At 49.8% G+C, this 14,515-nt stretch overlaps 1 protein-coding gene and 1 pseudogene across 9 annotated transcripts in view; both read left to right on the top strand.

Moving 5' to 3' along the window:
* MRPS18A (mitochondrial ribosomal protein S18A) overlaps positions 1-14,515 on the top strand; it is a 564,209-nt gene that overhangs the window by 126,973 nt on the left and 422,721 nt on the right. Inside the window, exon 1 of one of the 9 annotated variants that reach the window (XM_050787025.1) lies at positions 12,455-12,458. The exons of the other annotated variants lie outside the window; for them this stretch is intronic. The gene's annotated coding sequence lies outside the window, so the exon portion shown is untranslated. Of the gene's footprint in view, positions 1-12,454; positions 12,459-14,515 lie in introns of those variants that run through there. 9 annotated transcript variants of the gene reach the window in all.
* LOC126952431 (60S ribosomal protein L29-like) lies at positions 9,848-10,426 on the top strand (annotated as a pseudogene).

Raw genomic sequence — 14,515 nt, 5'->3', positions numbered from 1 at the left:
AACACTAGAATGATTGATACCCAAGACAGTGGTAATAGTGGGAGTTCCTTTGGGGAGGAGGGAGGGTAGAAGGTTCCTGGTCAAAGGTGACACAGCTCTATGTGCTTTAATTTTTTTTTTAATAAAGAGACTATATCCCTCTATTATTTGTGTACTTAAAACCACAAATAATTTTAAAATGCAGTGCACACACAATGTGTATGGGGGAATGAGGGCAAGAGGAAGGGATTCTGAAGGAGGTGGTGTGGGGTAGAGCTTTTATAGCAAACAAGCCTGTATTCCAGTCCTGACCTTGACAATTACCTGCCAATGACTTAGGGCAAGTCACCTTACTCTGAGTCTCAGCCTCCTCATTTGAGAAGTGGGTATGACAATGTCTGCCTTCCAGGGCTCTTGTGTGGATATGGAGTAGGCCATAGAATTCTTGGCACATAGTAGGCACTCAGTGCATCATAGCCATTATTGTTATTTCAAATTTCAGCCAAAAATAACCACTTGAGCTCTTACTAGGTGACAGTTGGATTAAGGACGTTGGGACTGTATCTGGTTCAATCAGGGATGACTTCCTGGGGGAGGAGGAGCTTGAGCTACTTAAATATATGTGGAAAGCGGGGCAGCATTGAGTTAGAGAGAGGACTGTGTGCAGAGGCCAGGGAGGGATTATGCCTGTGTGCCTATTATTAGTAATGATATTACTTATTTCCATATTATAGACAAAGAGGGCGAGTCCAAGTAACTTGTCCACAGACACATAGCTAGTAAGTGTAGAGTGTTCACATGGAAGGGATGGGCAGAGGAAGAGAAATGGGAAAATGCAGGAACTGGGATACTTCTGTAGGGGCAGAAGGGAGAAAAAAAATGGGCTTTGTAATCAGAAAGACTCCTGAAGAGAGGGATATGGGGGATTTAACAGGCCAGCCATTGCCCTTTACTAAAAAAAAAAAAAGGCCTAGGGGAGATGTAGGACCTTAAGGTTTTACCTTTGCAAGATGCTCTTGACAGAGGCCAGTGGCTCTCCATCTCCCCTGCGCCCAAGCAGAGAGGATTGGGGCCCCTCCCCACAGGAAGGGGTGCTAGGCTGAGTAGTCCTAGGAGGCTGGGGCGCCTTTTCCCTAGGAACCCTCCAAGAACTGGGTGGGTTGAGAGCTGGCTGGCAGTACTGTGCCAAATGAAGTCGCTGCATGCCCCGTAACCTGGCAATTCCACTTCTTAGGTTTTCAGGCCAAGCCGTAACGGTTGCTGTCTAAGGATGGTCATGGCAGGGTTGCTGGGGTGTTGGAGGGAACTTGGGTGCCTGTCGCCCTCAGAGTGGGTAAATAAATGTGGAAGGTGCCCACCAGAAGCTAAATGTTCCCCCAGCAACATGGATGAGGTTTAAAAATACAGTGCTGAGTGAAAACAAGAAATATATATATAATGTGTGTGTGTGTATATATATGTGTGTGTGTGTATGTATATATATAAAATGTACTAATTGTGAAACTAAAAAATACATACACTTGTTTTGCAAGGACACATACAAATGGTTGGCTATGGGTTAGGATGAGGAATGAGAATAAAAATGAGATAAATGCAGAGTATGGTGAAATCCAGTTCCTCTGCAGGTGGAAGGGGAGGCCAAGCGGTCAACCCACATTTCCGTGCACATTGCGCCATCTAGTGGGCAAAGGGGCTTTCAGCTGCCCTGGTCCTGGAGCTGGTGCAGCTGTGGCACCATGACATCCTGGGCAGGTGCTGCCTCAGCTGGGCCCCTGGAGCAGAGGTGAGGGGTGAGCGCTGCCTGTCAAGTGGGGGCCAGGCACAGCCTGCTGTAGGCCTGGCCATTGGGCTGGTAGCCATCTCTGTTGCAGTGAGGAGAAGGGTTCAGACAGGCCTGGCTGCCTCTAGGGGCTGTCTGATGTCAGGGCTGGCTCTTCACCGCCTGCTGTGGCAGGCAGGCAGGTGGTTCCAGAGGAGGGAGCGGCTGAGGCTCTGATGCCAAATTTTCACATGTAGCCCTCCCTCCTGGCAGGAAATGGAACATCTGGCAGGATCATTGTGAAAGCAAAGAGGAGAGAGGAGAGCGGGTAGAGACACTCAGAGTGTAGAGAGAGCAATGACTACCTTGAGTCAGAGCACAGAGGACAGACCTTGGCACCAGACTGCCAGGGTTCACATCCCTTGGGCAAGTCTCCCGTGCATCAGTTTCCCCTCCTTGGAGTATGATAGTACCTACCTTGTAGGAATGAAGTGAGTCAAAACAAAGCACTGAAAACAGGTCCCCTTTCCGGGTCAGGGCTGGGTAAGTGTTGTCCACTCTCAGTATCTGAGGTTCACCCAACTCCTGTAAAGCCAGCACCCTGCTGTCATCCTTCATGGGAGTCATGGGGCATGAACAGAATGCCCTGGGCTGATGGGGGTCACTGCAGCAGGGCCTGCGGCTGTAGGCTAGGAATGGACTCCAGCCAGTGACCCAGGCCAAACTTTGGGGAGGGAGGTGGGGTGAAGCAGGGTGGGGCCTGGGGCTGGGGACACTGCGTTCTTTTTTTTTTTTTTGAGGCAGAGTTTTGCTCTTGTCACCCAGGTTGGAGTGCAATGGCGCCATCTCGGCTCACGGCAACCTCCACCTCCCAGGTTCAAGCGATTATCCTGCCTCAGCCTCCTGAGTAGCTGGGATTACAGGCTCCTGCCACCACGCCCAGCTAATTTTTTGTATCTTTAGTAGAGATGGGGTTTCACCATGTTGGTTAGGCTGGTCTCTAACTCCTGACCTCAGGTGATCCACTAACCTCGGCCTCCCAAGGTACTGGGATTTTACAGGCATGAGCCACCATGCCCAACTGGACACCTCATTCTTGGGGTCTGTAAAAATGCTTTCTTGGCCAGGTGTGGTAGCTCATGCCTGTAAACCCAGCACTTTGGGAGGTGAAGGAGGGTGGATCACCTGAGGTCAGGAGTTCGAGACCCGCCTGGCCAACATGGTAAAAACCTGTCTCTACTAAAAATTCAAAAATTAGCTGACTGTGGTGGCACACGCCTGTAGTCTCAGCTACTTGGGAGGCTGAGGCAGGAGAGTTGTTTGAACCCAGGAGGCAGAGGTTACAATGAGCCGAGATTGTGCCATTGTGCTCCAGCCAGGGCAACAAGAGTGAAACTCTGTCTCAAAACAAAACAAAACAAAAAAAAACCACCACCAAACCGAAAATACTTTTTTATCTTCTGCTTAATCTGTTCCCAAATACCCGCCAGCCAGGTTGTGGAGGTTGTGTGTAATTAGGATACATGAGCCCCTGTCCAGCGGGGGACCTGGCAGTCTTGGTTACCTCTGGGGCTTGACGGGCCCTGTCCTGCCCCACCTCTCTTGGCAGCCTCTGGCCATTTATTTTAGCTGCCCCTCCCCACACACCAGCCTCTCGAGGCGCCTGCATCACAGTCATCTTTCTAAAGCACAGTACAGCTTAGCCTGTTGAAGAAACTGCCTTGGCTCCTCGTTGCCCAGAAATTCAATGTAGACATCCTTGGTAGGCATTCGGTGTCCCTCCTGGTGTGGCCCACCCTGCCTTCCATGCCCGTCTCCTGCCAGTTCTACTCTCAGCAACTCCATTGCCTCTCAGCTTCCACCAGGCCTCATGTTCCACATCCCTGACCTTGCTGAAGTTATTCTCCTTGCTTTGAGCGCTCTTCCTCTCCACTTTTCCACCTGGCAAAATCCTCCTCATTCTTAGGGACCCAATTAGTTCCTCCATGAAGACTTCCCCGGCAAACTGCACCATCCCACCCCAGGCTCCTGTCATAAACCATTTGTCATTAATCACTTAACAGTTACATTTTGTCACAGCCAGCAAGTTCCTGTTCAGTGAGTAGAGGAAAGAAAACGTGGACTTTGTCACCAGACTGTATGATGGAATCTCAGCTTGGCTACTCACCAGCTGTGCGACCCTGGGCAAGTTACTTAACCTCTGAACTTCGGTTTTCTCATCTAGTAAATGGGGATAGAGCTCTTATTTAACCCAGATTCCTCACCAGGCCTGCAAGCCTTGCCTGCCCTGCCTCCCTCCTGTCTCCTGTTGCTCTCCACATCTCACCCACATCAACATCCCCACCCCTCCTTGAACATTCTCAGTCCTTTCTTGCCTCCTGGCCTTTGCACCTGCCCTTCTTTACCTGGAATGTTTCCTTCTCATTCCATCCTCCACCTCATTTCCAATGTCACCTCCTCAGAGAGGCCCTCTGCGACCACCTTCTCTAAATCCCCCGCTTCTGCTTCATCTTACTTTGTTTATTTTCTTCTAGGGCTTATCCCAACCTGAAATTTCCCTATTTTCTGGCTTAGCTGTCAGCTCTGTGAGTATGGGGCTCTTTTCTCTGGGAATTCAGATGAACAGACTTGATACATGTTAGTCCTGGCCTCTCCTCTTCCCCCAAGCCACACCTGCTCATCTGGGAGCCCCGTCAGGGCAGGGCATCATGTCCTCCTCATTTTTGCTTTCTTGACCCTGAGCAGTATGCCTGGTCCATAGTGAGCCTTAGCCTGTATTTGCTGCCTGCCTGCCTGTCATTGTCTTCCCGACCTTTTCTAGCAGTCCTTGGTGATCTCCTGATGGTTTCTAACACATGCTGCAGGTTACATGTGAGGCTGAGCCTGATAGCTCCCAGACCGAGAGTGCCCAGGGGTGGCCTTGTGTTTCTGCCACTTACTTTGCTTTCCAGCCCAAGACAGGATTTTAAGTGGAGAGTCTGGGGTATATTACTGGCTGTAGCATTAGGGACCTTGGCCATACCCTTTGCATTACCCTGCATGGTAGGACAATACCTAGAATGGTCTGGTCAAACCCAAGAGACTTAGAGAAGGCCAGGAGGACACAGTGATGCCTATAGGCCTCTCTCAATGGGGAGATTGCGCTGTGATTTGTTCAAGTGGAGTGGGGTCCACACAGTCTGATGAAGCTTCATTTGGTTTAGAGGAAAATTGCTCTCTGAACACAGACCATCCCTTCTTTCTTTCTTTCTTTCTTTTTTTTTTTTGAGATGGAGTTTCACTCTCGTCGCCCAGGCTGGAGTGCAGTGGCATGATCTTGGCTCACCACAACCTCTGCCTCCTGGGTTCAAGCGATTCTCCTGCCTCAGCCCCCCGAGTAGCTGGGATTACAGGCATGTGCCACCATGGCCAGCTAATTTTTAAAATTTTAGTAGAGACAGGGTTTCTCCATGTTGGTCAGGCTGGTCTTGAACTCCTGATCTCAGGTGATCCACCCGCCTTGGCCTCCCAAAGTGCTAGGGTTATAGGCGTGAGCCACTGCGTCCGGCCTCCATCCCTTCTTAAGCTGACCAGAGGTCTGGTAATTGGGTGAGTGTGATGGCTCCATCTCCTCTGGCACCTACCTCCTCTGGCACCAGGACATAGGGACCAGTCTGTTGGTATGCAGAGGCTGTGGTACCTAGCCTGGCATCAGTGATGCTGGGAAGAGGGAGTGCTGTTGCCTGTCTGCTACTGAGGGAATGACAGAGAGGGCTGGAGGGAGTGGCCTGGCAGGGATGGACCCGAGGGCCCATGCCCTCCTCGTGCTCACTGAACAAATGAAGCAGGATTCACTCCCTGCTGGGAGAGGGAGATTGGGATTAGGGGGCACGGTGTTGTGCTCTCAGATTTGAAGATTTATCAATAAAATTTCAAAAAGTCATTTTTGGAACTGGCATAAAGGTTGGTGGCATCTTATTTTGTCAAGTAAGGACACAGGATAGGTAAAAAATTAGTTTCCTACTATTGTATCCTAAAAAATGAGTATTTTATTTTATTTTATATTTTGAGACGGAGTCTTGCTCTGTCGTCCAGGCTGGAGTGCAGTGGCGCAATCTCGGCTCACTGCAGGCTCTGCCCCCCGCCGGGTTCATGCCATTCTTCTGCCTCAGCCTCCCAAGTAGCTGGGACTACAGGCACCTGCCACCACATCCGGCTAATTTTTTGTAGTATTAGTAGAGATGGGGTTTCACCATGTTGGCCAGGATGGTCTCGATCTCTTGACCTCGTGATCCACCTGCCTCGGCCTCCCAAAGTGCTGGGATTACAGGCGTAAGCCACTGCACCTGGCCTAAAAAATGAATATTTTAATACCAAAAATTGAAAAAAAGAATAGTTCTTCTCTAGAAAGGCCAATCAGCATTCTTATGCTGACATTTTGAGCTGTGGACAGAGGGGAACAAGGTCAGAAACCAGCTCCTGGGAATTGTTGGGTTAGGAGTTTGGAGAGCGTGTGCGTATGAAGGGAGATAGTGTTGAAGCAGGTTGCTGGCCTGGTGGTATGACTGGAGGGAAAGGGCCTGAATATTTCCTGGATTAGTCCAGAATATTTCCTGGATTAGTCCAGAAATTCTTCAGTCCCCTCTATCACTTAGCCTTCCTGTGGATTAACTTGTTTTCTCTTTGAAAGTGTAAACATCCGGCCGGGCGCAGTGGCTCATGCCTGTAATCCCAGCACTTTTGGGAGGCTGAGGTAGGCGGATCACCCGAGGTCAGGAGTTTGAGACCAGCCTGACCAACGTGGCAAAACCCCGTCTCTACTAAAAATACAAAAATTAGCCAGGTGTGGTGGGACGCACCTGTAATCCCAGCTACTCAGGAGGCCGAGGCAGGAGAATCGCTTGAACCTGGGAGGTGGAGTTTGCAGTGAGCTGAGACCACACCACTGCACTCCAGCCTGGGGGACAGAGTGAGACTCTGCCTCAAAAAAAAAAAAAAAAAAAAGGAAAGTGTAAACATCCTACGGGCAGGGCCCATCAGAGAACCTCGACAAGTACTGCCCTGTGCACAGCCTCCTGGGAGAGTAACTGTATAGGTGAAATCTCGCTGGGATAAATGTCAAGGGCATGTGTGGGGAAAGGAGAGGGAGGAAGGAAACGAACCCTTGCTGGTCCTTACTGTGTTCCTGCAATATGCTTAAGGCTTTTTCTTTTCTTTTTTTTTTTTTTTTTTTGAGACGGAGTCTCGCTCTGTCGCCCGGGCTGGAGTGCAGTGGCCGGATCTCAGCTCACTGCAAGCTCCACCTCCCGGGTTTATGCCATTCTCCTGCCTCAGCCTCCCGAATAGCTGGGACTACAGGCGCCCGCCACCTCGCCCGGCTAGTTTTTTGTATTTTTTTTAGTAGAGACGGGGTTTCACCGTGTTAGCCAGGATGGTCTCGATCTCCTGACCTCGTGATCCGCCCGCCTTGGCCTCCCAGAGTGCTGGGATTACAGGCTTGAGCCACCGCGCCCGGCCAAGGCTTTTTCATGAGTTAACGAAGAGCTGCTGCTTATCTCCATTTTACAGATGAGAAAACTGAGGCCCAGAAAGACTCAGTGATTTGCCCAAGGTCACATAGCCAGTGGTGGAACTAGCATTTACATTCAGGCCTCTATGAACTCAAGGTCAGAGATTTTATTTCTCCAGCAGGCCAAGGCACAAAAAATTTTAAAAACAACTTGAGTCCCATCTTCCTGTCGGCATAGTATCTGGCAGACATGTTTTTGATTCGTTCTGTCCATCTGGAAACACTGTGGCTGACTCTGTTGGCAGCTCCCAGGCCCTTGGAGGGGAGGTTCAAAACTCACAGTTTGTTTTTAACTTAAGAGAATTCTGGTAAAGTACACATAAAAGTTGCCATTTTAACCATTTTAAAATATTTTATTTATTTATTTATTTAGGAGACAGTCTCACTCTGTCGCCCAGGCTGGAGTGTAGTGGTGCAATCTCGGCTCACTGCAGCCTCTGCCTCCTGTGTTCAAGCGATTCTCCTGTCTCAACCTTGCAAGTAGCTAGGATTACAGGTGTGTGCCACCATGCCTGGCTAATTTTTTTGTATTTTTAGTAGAGAGGGGGTCTCACCATGTTGCCCAGGCTGGTCTCGAACTCCTGGGCTCAGGCAGTCCGCCCACCTTGGCCTCCCAAAGTGCTGGGATTACAGGCGTGAGCCCTGCACCTGCCCTTAAAGTGTATAATTTAGCAGCATTTAGTACGTTGAAAATGCTGTGCAGGCTGGGCACGGCGACTTACACCTGTAATCCCAGCACTTTGGGAGGCTGAGACGGGTGGATTGCTTGAGCCCAGGAGTTCAAAACCAGCCTGGGCAACATGGGGAGACCCTGTATCTACAAAAAAATACAAAAATGAGTTGTTGTGATGGTGTGCCCATGTAGTTAGCTACTTGGGAGGCTAAGGTGGGAGGACTGGTTGAGCCTAGGAGGTTGAGGCTGTGGTGAGCGGAGATCACGCCACTGCATTCCAGCCTGGGTGACAGAGTGAGACCCTATCTTGAAAAAAAAAGGAAAAAAAAGAAAATGCTGCTTGACTGTCACCACTCCTCAGTTCCACGCTGCTCCTCAGTCCCTGCCGCCTCCCAGCCCCTGGCAGCCAGCAATCTGCATTCTGTCTCTAAAAATCTCCCCATTCTGTATATTTCCGATAAATGGGATTGTGTACTATATGGCCTTTTGTGTCTGGCTTCTTTTACTCAGCATCATGTTTTCAAGGTTCATCCATGTTGTAGCATGCATCGGTATTTTATTTCTTTTTATGACTGAATAATATTCCATTGTGTGGATGTACCATATTTTGTGTCTCTATTCATCAGTGGTGGACATTGGGGTTGTTTCCACTGTTGGGGTTGTGAATAGCACTGCTGTGAACATTCTTGTGCAAGCTTTTGTCTGAACAAGTGTATTTAATTTTTTTTAGTCTATACTAAGAGTGGAATTGCAGGGTCCTGTGGTGCTTCTGTGTTTAGCTTATGGTGGAACTGCCGAATTTCCACGGCAGCTGTACCATTTTATGTTCCCACTAGCAATGTGTGAGGGATCTCATTTCTTCACATCTTCACCAACACTTATGTTTCATTAAATATTTCTTATTATAACCTCCCTAGTGGGTGTGAAATGGTAGCTCATTGTGGTTTTCATTTGCATTTCTTAATGACATCAATCAAATTTGCCCTTCACTCTTTGGGGGGCCGCAGGTAGGCCTCTCCATGCCATGCCTCCATGCCTCAGAGTCATCTGTCCAGGGGTGGTGTGAGGGTTAAATGAGAAAATCATGTGAAGAACTCAGTATCTATGCCAGGCACATAGTAGGGGCCCTTAAGACCTACTCAGGCAGTCCCAGGCCTGCCACTGTCAGCTGGTAGGGAGGCTGGCCGCTCAGTGGACCCTCACGGCTCTGACCAACGTGGAAGTTAGAGCTGCTCCCACGGCCTGGCAGTCCCCCCTGTCCGCTCTGCCTCCACTGTCCTGGATTTTCTGGGGAACTGTGACCCTTCAGAGGCTGGGATGACATTTATGGAAGGTGGCAGGTCCCCTCCACCCCTTTTCCATTTTCATAGACACTCCTGGCCCCTGGGTGCCTTCCCTTCTAGGTGGTCTCTCGATACTGCCCTCTGCTACTGGAGCATAATGGTAAGTGCCTGGAAGTCTATCCCTTTCATGGTAGACCTTAGCCAATGACTGGGGTGCAGGGGAGTGAAGTCCCAGCTCCCTTGCCTGGAGCGAGGACAATCCTGAGGTGTAACTTACACTCCCAAGTTCCCCTGCGAGATCAGGCTGAAGTCACCCTCTGCAGAATTTTTCCTGAATCTGCACCCTTCTTGGCCTCTTACTTTCTTGTCTTGCTCTCCCAAGTCCCTCTCCAGTTTCCCTGGGAGCACTCCCAAATCATTTAGCTATGAATCCTCATCTCAGGATCTGCTTCTGGGGAACGTGATCTAAGACATGGAACACCTACTGTGTGCCAAGCCCCATGGCAAATGCTCAAATAGACAAAGATAAATAAGATGCAGTTCCTTCCCCCAAAGGAGCGCATGACTTGGTCGGGGTGGTCCTGATCGCAGTAGTAATGTTAATAGCCCATGTTGTGCACCTTCTATGCGCCAGGCCCTATGCTGAATGCTTTACATAGATTAGTTCATTTAAACTTTCTAGCTCTTCTAGGCGCTTCGGCAGCCACGGCTTAAGGTGCAGACATGGCAAAGTCCGAGAACCACAACACACACAACCAGTCCCCAAAATGGCACAGAAATGGCATCAGGAAACCCTGATCACAAAGATACTAATGTCTTAACGGGGTGGACCCCAAGTTCCTGAGGAGCATGCACCTTGCCGAGAAGCACGACAAGAAGAGCCTAAAGAAGATGCAGGCCAGCAATGCCAAGCCATGAGGGCACGTACTGAGGCTATCAAGGTCCTCATAAAGCCCAAGGAGGTTAAGCCCAAGATCCCAAAAGGTGTCAGCTGCAAGATCGACTGACTTGCCTACATTGCCCACCCCAAGCTTGGGAAGTGTGTTCATGCCTGCATTACCAGAGGGCTCAGGCTGTGCCGGTCGAAGGCCAAGGACCAAACTAAGGCCCAGGCTGCAGCTCCAGCTTCAGCTCCAGCTCAGGCTCCCAAAGCTGCCCAGGCCCCTACAAAGGTTTCAGAGTAAAGATCTCTGTCCGCCAACATGAGGACAGAAGGACTAGTATGAACCCCCTGGGCTGCCGTCTGCATGGGGCTGGTGTTCTCCTCTGCTATTTGTACAAATAAATCTGAAGCTGGAAAAAAAAACCAAAAAAACAAAACCTTCTAACAATTTTGCGAGGAGATGCTATTATCATCCCCACTTTGCGGATGGGAAAACTGAGGCCCAGAGAGGTGAACTAATCTGTGATCCAGGGTTTTACAGCTTGGAAGTGGCAGCACCCACCCTGAGACCTGTGCTCCTAACCACTCCTCTTTCAGCATGTTTCATCTGGGAGGGATGCCCCAGCTGCTTGCATTCAGTAGAGGAAAGATTCTCCAGGGCCTTGCTGTGACTGGTTGTAAGGGCGTTTCATGACTACTTTGTTGCTGATCTTGGATAACTTTCTTTTTTTTTTTTTTTTGAGACAGGATCTCGCTCTGTTGCCTAGGCTGGCGTAGCTGGAGTACAGTGGCACAATCTCGGTTCACTGCAACCTCTGCCTCCCTGGCTCAAGCAATCCTCCCACCTCAGCCTCCCAAGTAGCTGGGACCACAGGTGTGCCACCATGCCCTGCTAATTTTTTGTATATATATTTTTGAGCCACTGCACCTGGCCCAGATCTTGGTTAACTTTTTATGAGTGATTTAAATTAAGAAGGAGGCTGGGCACGGTGGCTCATGCCTGTAATCCCAGCACTTTGGGAGGCAGAGGTGAGTGGATTGCTTAAGGCCAGGAGTTTGAGACCAGCCTGAGCAACATGGAGAAACCCCATTTCTACAAAAAATACAAAAATTAGCCAGGTGCCGTGGGGTGCACCTGTAGTCCCAGCTACTCAGAAGGCTGAGGCAGAAGAACCACTTGAGCCCAGGAGTCGGAGGTTGCAGTGAGCTGAGACTGTGGCATTGCACTCCACCTGGGTGATGGGAGTGAAACCCTATCTTAACAACAACAACAACAAAGAAGAAGAAAAAATAATGAGTTAAAAACCCATCCCTCTGATAGTGTTATTACCACTCACCTTCTGCTCTGCTTTCCCGAGTAAGAGACAAGGTAGGACTGCTGTCTGGGTGCCAGCACTGCCACCCTGGGTGAAGCTCCCATCCCAGGTGTTGTGGTATAAACAGGGTATCAGCTGTTACACCCCAGGGGGAATCAGAAGCACTGGCTCAGGAAAAGTCAGGCAATGCTGTCTGAGAGTGCACTGGGGTGGGTAAGAGCACAAACTCAAGGCAGGCTGGCTGGGGCCAAATCCTAGCTCTGCTATGTGCAAGCTGAGTGACTCTGGGAAAGAAAGTTACCCTCTCTGTGCCTAGGTTTCCCCATCTGTAAAATGAAGACAATAATAGCATTGGCCTCTTAGGGTTGTTGTGAGAATTAAATGAGATCATATACCTAAAGCAGAGCACTGCCTTGTACACAGTAGGAGGTATAGAAATGTTGACTATTATTATTGTTAATTAAAGGAAAGGCTAGGCAAGGCTAACACTCCAGACTTAGGAGTCACCCAGCAGTCTCCTGGTAGAGTCCCTGATTCTGGGCACAGTCTCCCAGACTGATGTCCCTGGATACCTCTGTGTTCCAGGAGGGTAGGATAGAGGCTTCTGTCTCCTTTCCTAGTCCTCTCCTTCCTGGCTTGCATCTGACCCATGCAGGCTTCCTGGTGCTCTCCTGAGTCAGAGGCTCCTGGAATGGGAGTTGAGGCTGGAGGGAAGGGTCTCATGGACATGGCCTCAGACTCTGAACAAAGACATGCTGTCCACTGGCCTGAAGGCCTCATGGTGGGGGATGGGAGTGGCAGCTGGCACAGTGCCCTGCTCCTGTGAAGAACCCAGTTATGCCATTAGCTGGCTGGATGACCCTGGCCAGCTCCCTCCCCTGGTCCTGGCAGCTCTGTCTGAGTGCACACTAAGCATTGCCTCATTTAATCTGCAAACTTGCCAGGTGATTCCAGTCCTCATCATACAGATGTGGAGGCAGAGGCAGTGAGAGGAGCAGCCACAGTAAGAGCAGGGGGACTTTCTCACTGATAATGACCCAGGACTCACTGGGCATTTCCTTGAATCCAGGCAGGTGTGGTTCAGGTGAGGAGCCTCAGGCCACGTGCAAGGTGGAGCTGGAACCAAAACTAGGTCTGCTTAGATGTGGTTCCAGTGCCTGACACTTGGCCTCAGTGATGAGGGCCAGGTCCGAGGCTGAGCATTTGTCAGGACCCCCATGCCTGTGTCCTACAATGTGGCCCCTGGCCAGCTGAGGCAGGCTAAGAAGATGCAGGGCAGGGGTTTCGTGTCCCCTGGCAGACTGGGTGGAGTTCCCTGAGGTCAGGGGCTAGTCCCCTCACATGGGATAGTTTCTTACTGGGAAGTTTTTGTTTTTGAAGTTTTTATTATGGAAACTCTGAAACACATGCATAAATAGAGAATAAGGTATAATGAACCCCACACACTCATTCCCAGACTCAGCAGCTATCAATTTATGACCAAGCTGGTTTCATCCACCTTCTTGCCCCCTCTCCCCTGCCCCCACACCTAAATCTTGAAGCGCATCTTATAACAGCATATCATTTCACAGATTTTTCTAAATGTGTGTCTAAAGATAAAGACTCTCCTTAAAAAAAAAAAAATCACCTGAATTCCAGGAACTTTAAAAAAAAGTTGAGAGAGGGTCTTACTCTGTCACCCAGGCTGGAGTGCGGTGGTGTGATCATAGCTCACCGCAGCCTTGACCTCCTGGGCTCAAATGATCCTCCTGCCTCAGCCTCCTGAGTAACTGAGAGTATAGCTGCAAGCCACCATATCCGGCTAATTTAAAAAAAAAAAAAAAAACGTTTTTAGAGATGGGGGTCTCAATATGCTGGCCAGGCTGGTCTCAAGCTCCTGGCTTCAAGCAATCCTTTGGCCTTCGCCCCCAAAAGTGCTGGGATTACAGGCATGAGCCACTGTGCCTGACCTCCCAGGAACTTTTGTAAGAACAAGGACTTGCTTCCCATTTTCTCCCGGCACCCAGCTCAGGGCAGAATCACTGCTCTAGTTTGAGGTTATGTCCTCTTCCAGGGCATAAAAGGGGCCCAAGGTAGGTGCGACCCTGCGTGCACAGCAGCTTGACTTTGGCCAAGACCCTCCTTTGCTGTGGAAGGTGCAGGGAGGGGCAAGCTCTGAGGTCAGGCCCAGATCTGACCCTCACGGACGCGGCTCCTGGCTCCACCTGAGCATGTGCTGAGGACCTTGGGGACTGTTCCTCCCTGTGAACCTCAGATGTGGTCCTCAGTGTGGACCGGGGGTGTGGCTTGTGTTACTCAGGCCACGGCAGGCTCACTGGCATCACTGACTTTTCTCGTTTGGTGTTTATTTCTTTCCTCCCTTCCTCACACCCTTCCTTTGTTTCCCCGTTTTACTGTCTTTGATGCCTTTGTTTGTATGGTTCCTGCAGGTGGGCATCACTCTTTTGTAAACATGTATTTTTCTTTTTACTCTGATAAATATCATTGTGTTATAGATCTCATTGAGTCAACACTATAAAATCTAGCCTTGAGCTGGGCATGGTGATGTACAGCTGTAGTCCCAGCTACTTGAGAGGCTGAGGCAGGAGGATCCCTTAAGCCTAGGAGTTGGAGGCTGCAGTGAGCTATGATTATGCCACTGCACTCCAGCCTGGGTGACAGAGTGAGACCCTGTCCCTCAATCAATCAATCAAAATAAAATCTAGCCTTGTTGCTTCTAACTGCTACATAGAACCCTAGATGTGCAGCCACACATTTTCCTGCCCACCCACCCCCTTAATGAGCTGCCACATTCCCCTAGTACGTCATGTCCTGTCGGGATGGAGCTGTAACTCACATCCCCACCAATGCTGGGCTTTATCCAGCTTTTGAATTTTTGCCCATCTAGCAGAGGTAAAAGTGATGTATAATGATTTTCAGCATCTTTTCTTTTCTTCTTTTTTTTTTTGAGACAGGATCTCACTCTGTCACCCAGGCTGGAGTGCCGTGGTGTGATCATAGCTCACTGCAACCTTCAACTTCGGCTCAAGTGATCCTCCCACCTCAGTCACCTGAGTAGTTAGGACTACAGGCAT

This window comes from Macaca thibetana, chromosome 4 (genome assembly GCF_024542745.1).
Source record: "Macaca thibetana thibetana isolate TM-01 chromosome 4, ASM2454274v1, whole genome shotgun sequence".
In the NCBI taxonomy this organism is placed as follows: Eukaryota; Metazoa; Chordata; class Mammalia; order Primates; family Cercopithecidae; genus Macaca; species Macaca thibetana.
The sequence above is the reverse complement of the archived record's forward strand: the minus strand, read 5'-3'. Positions and strand labels throughout refer to the sequence as shown.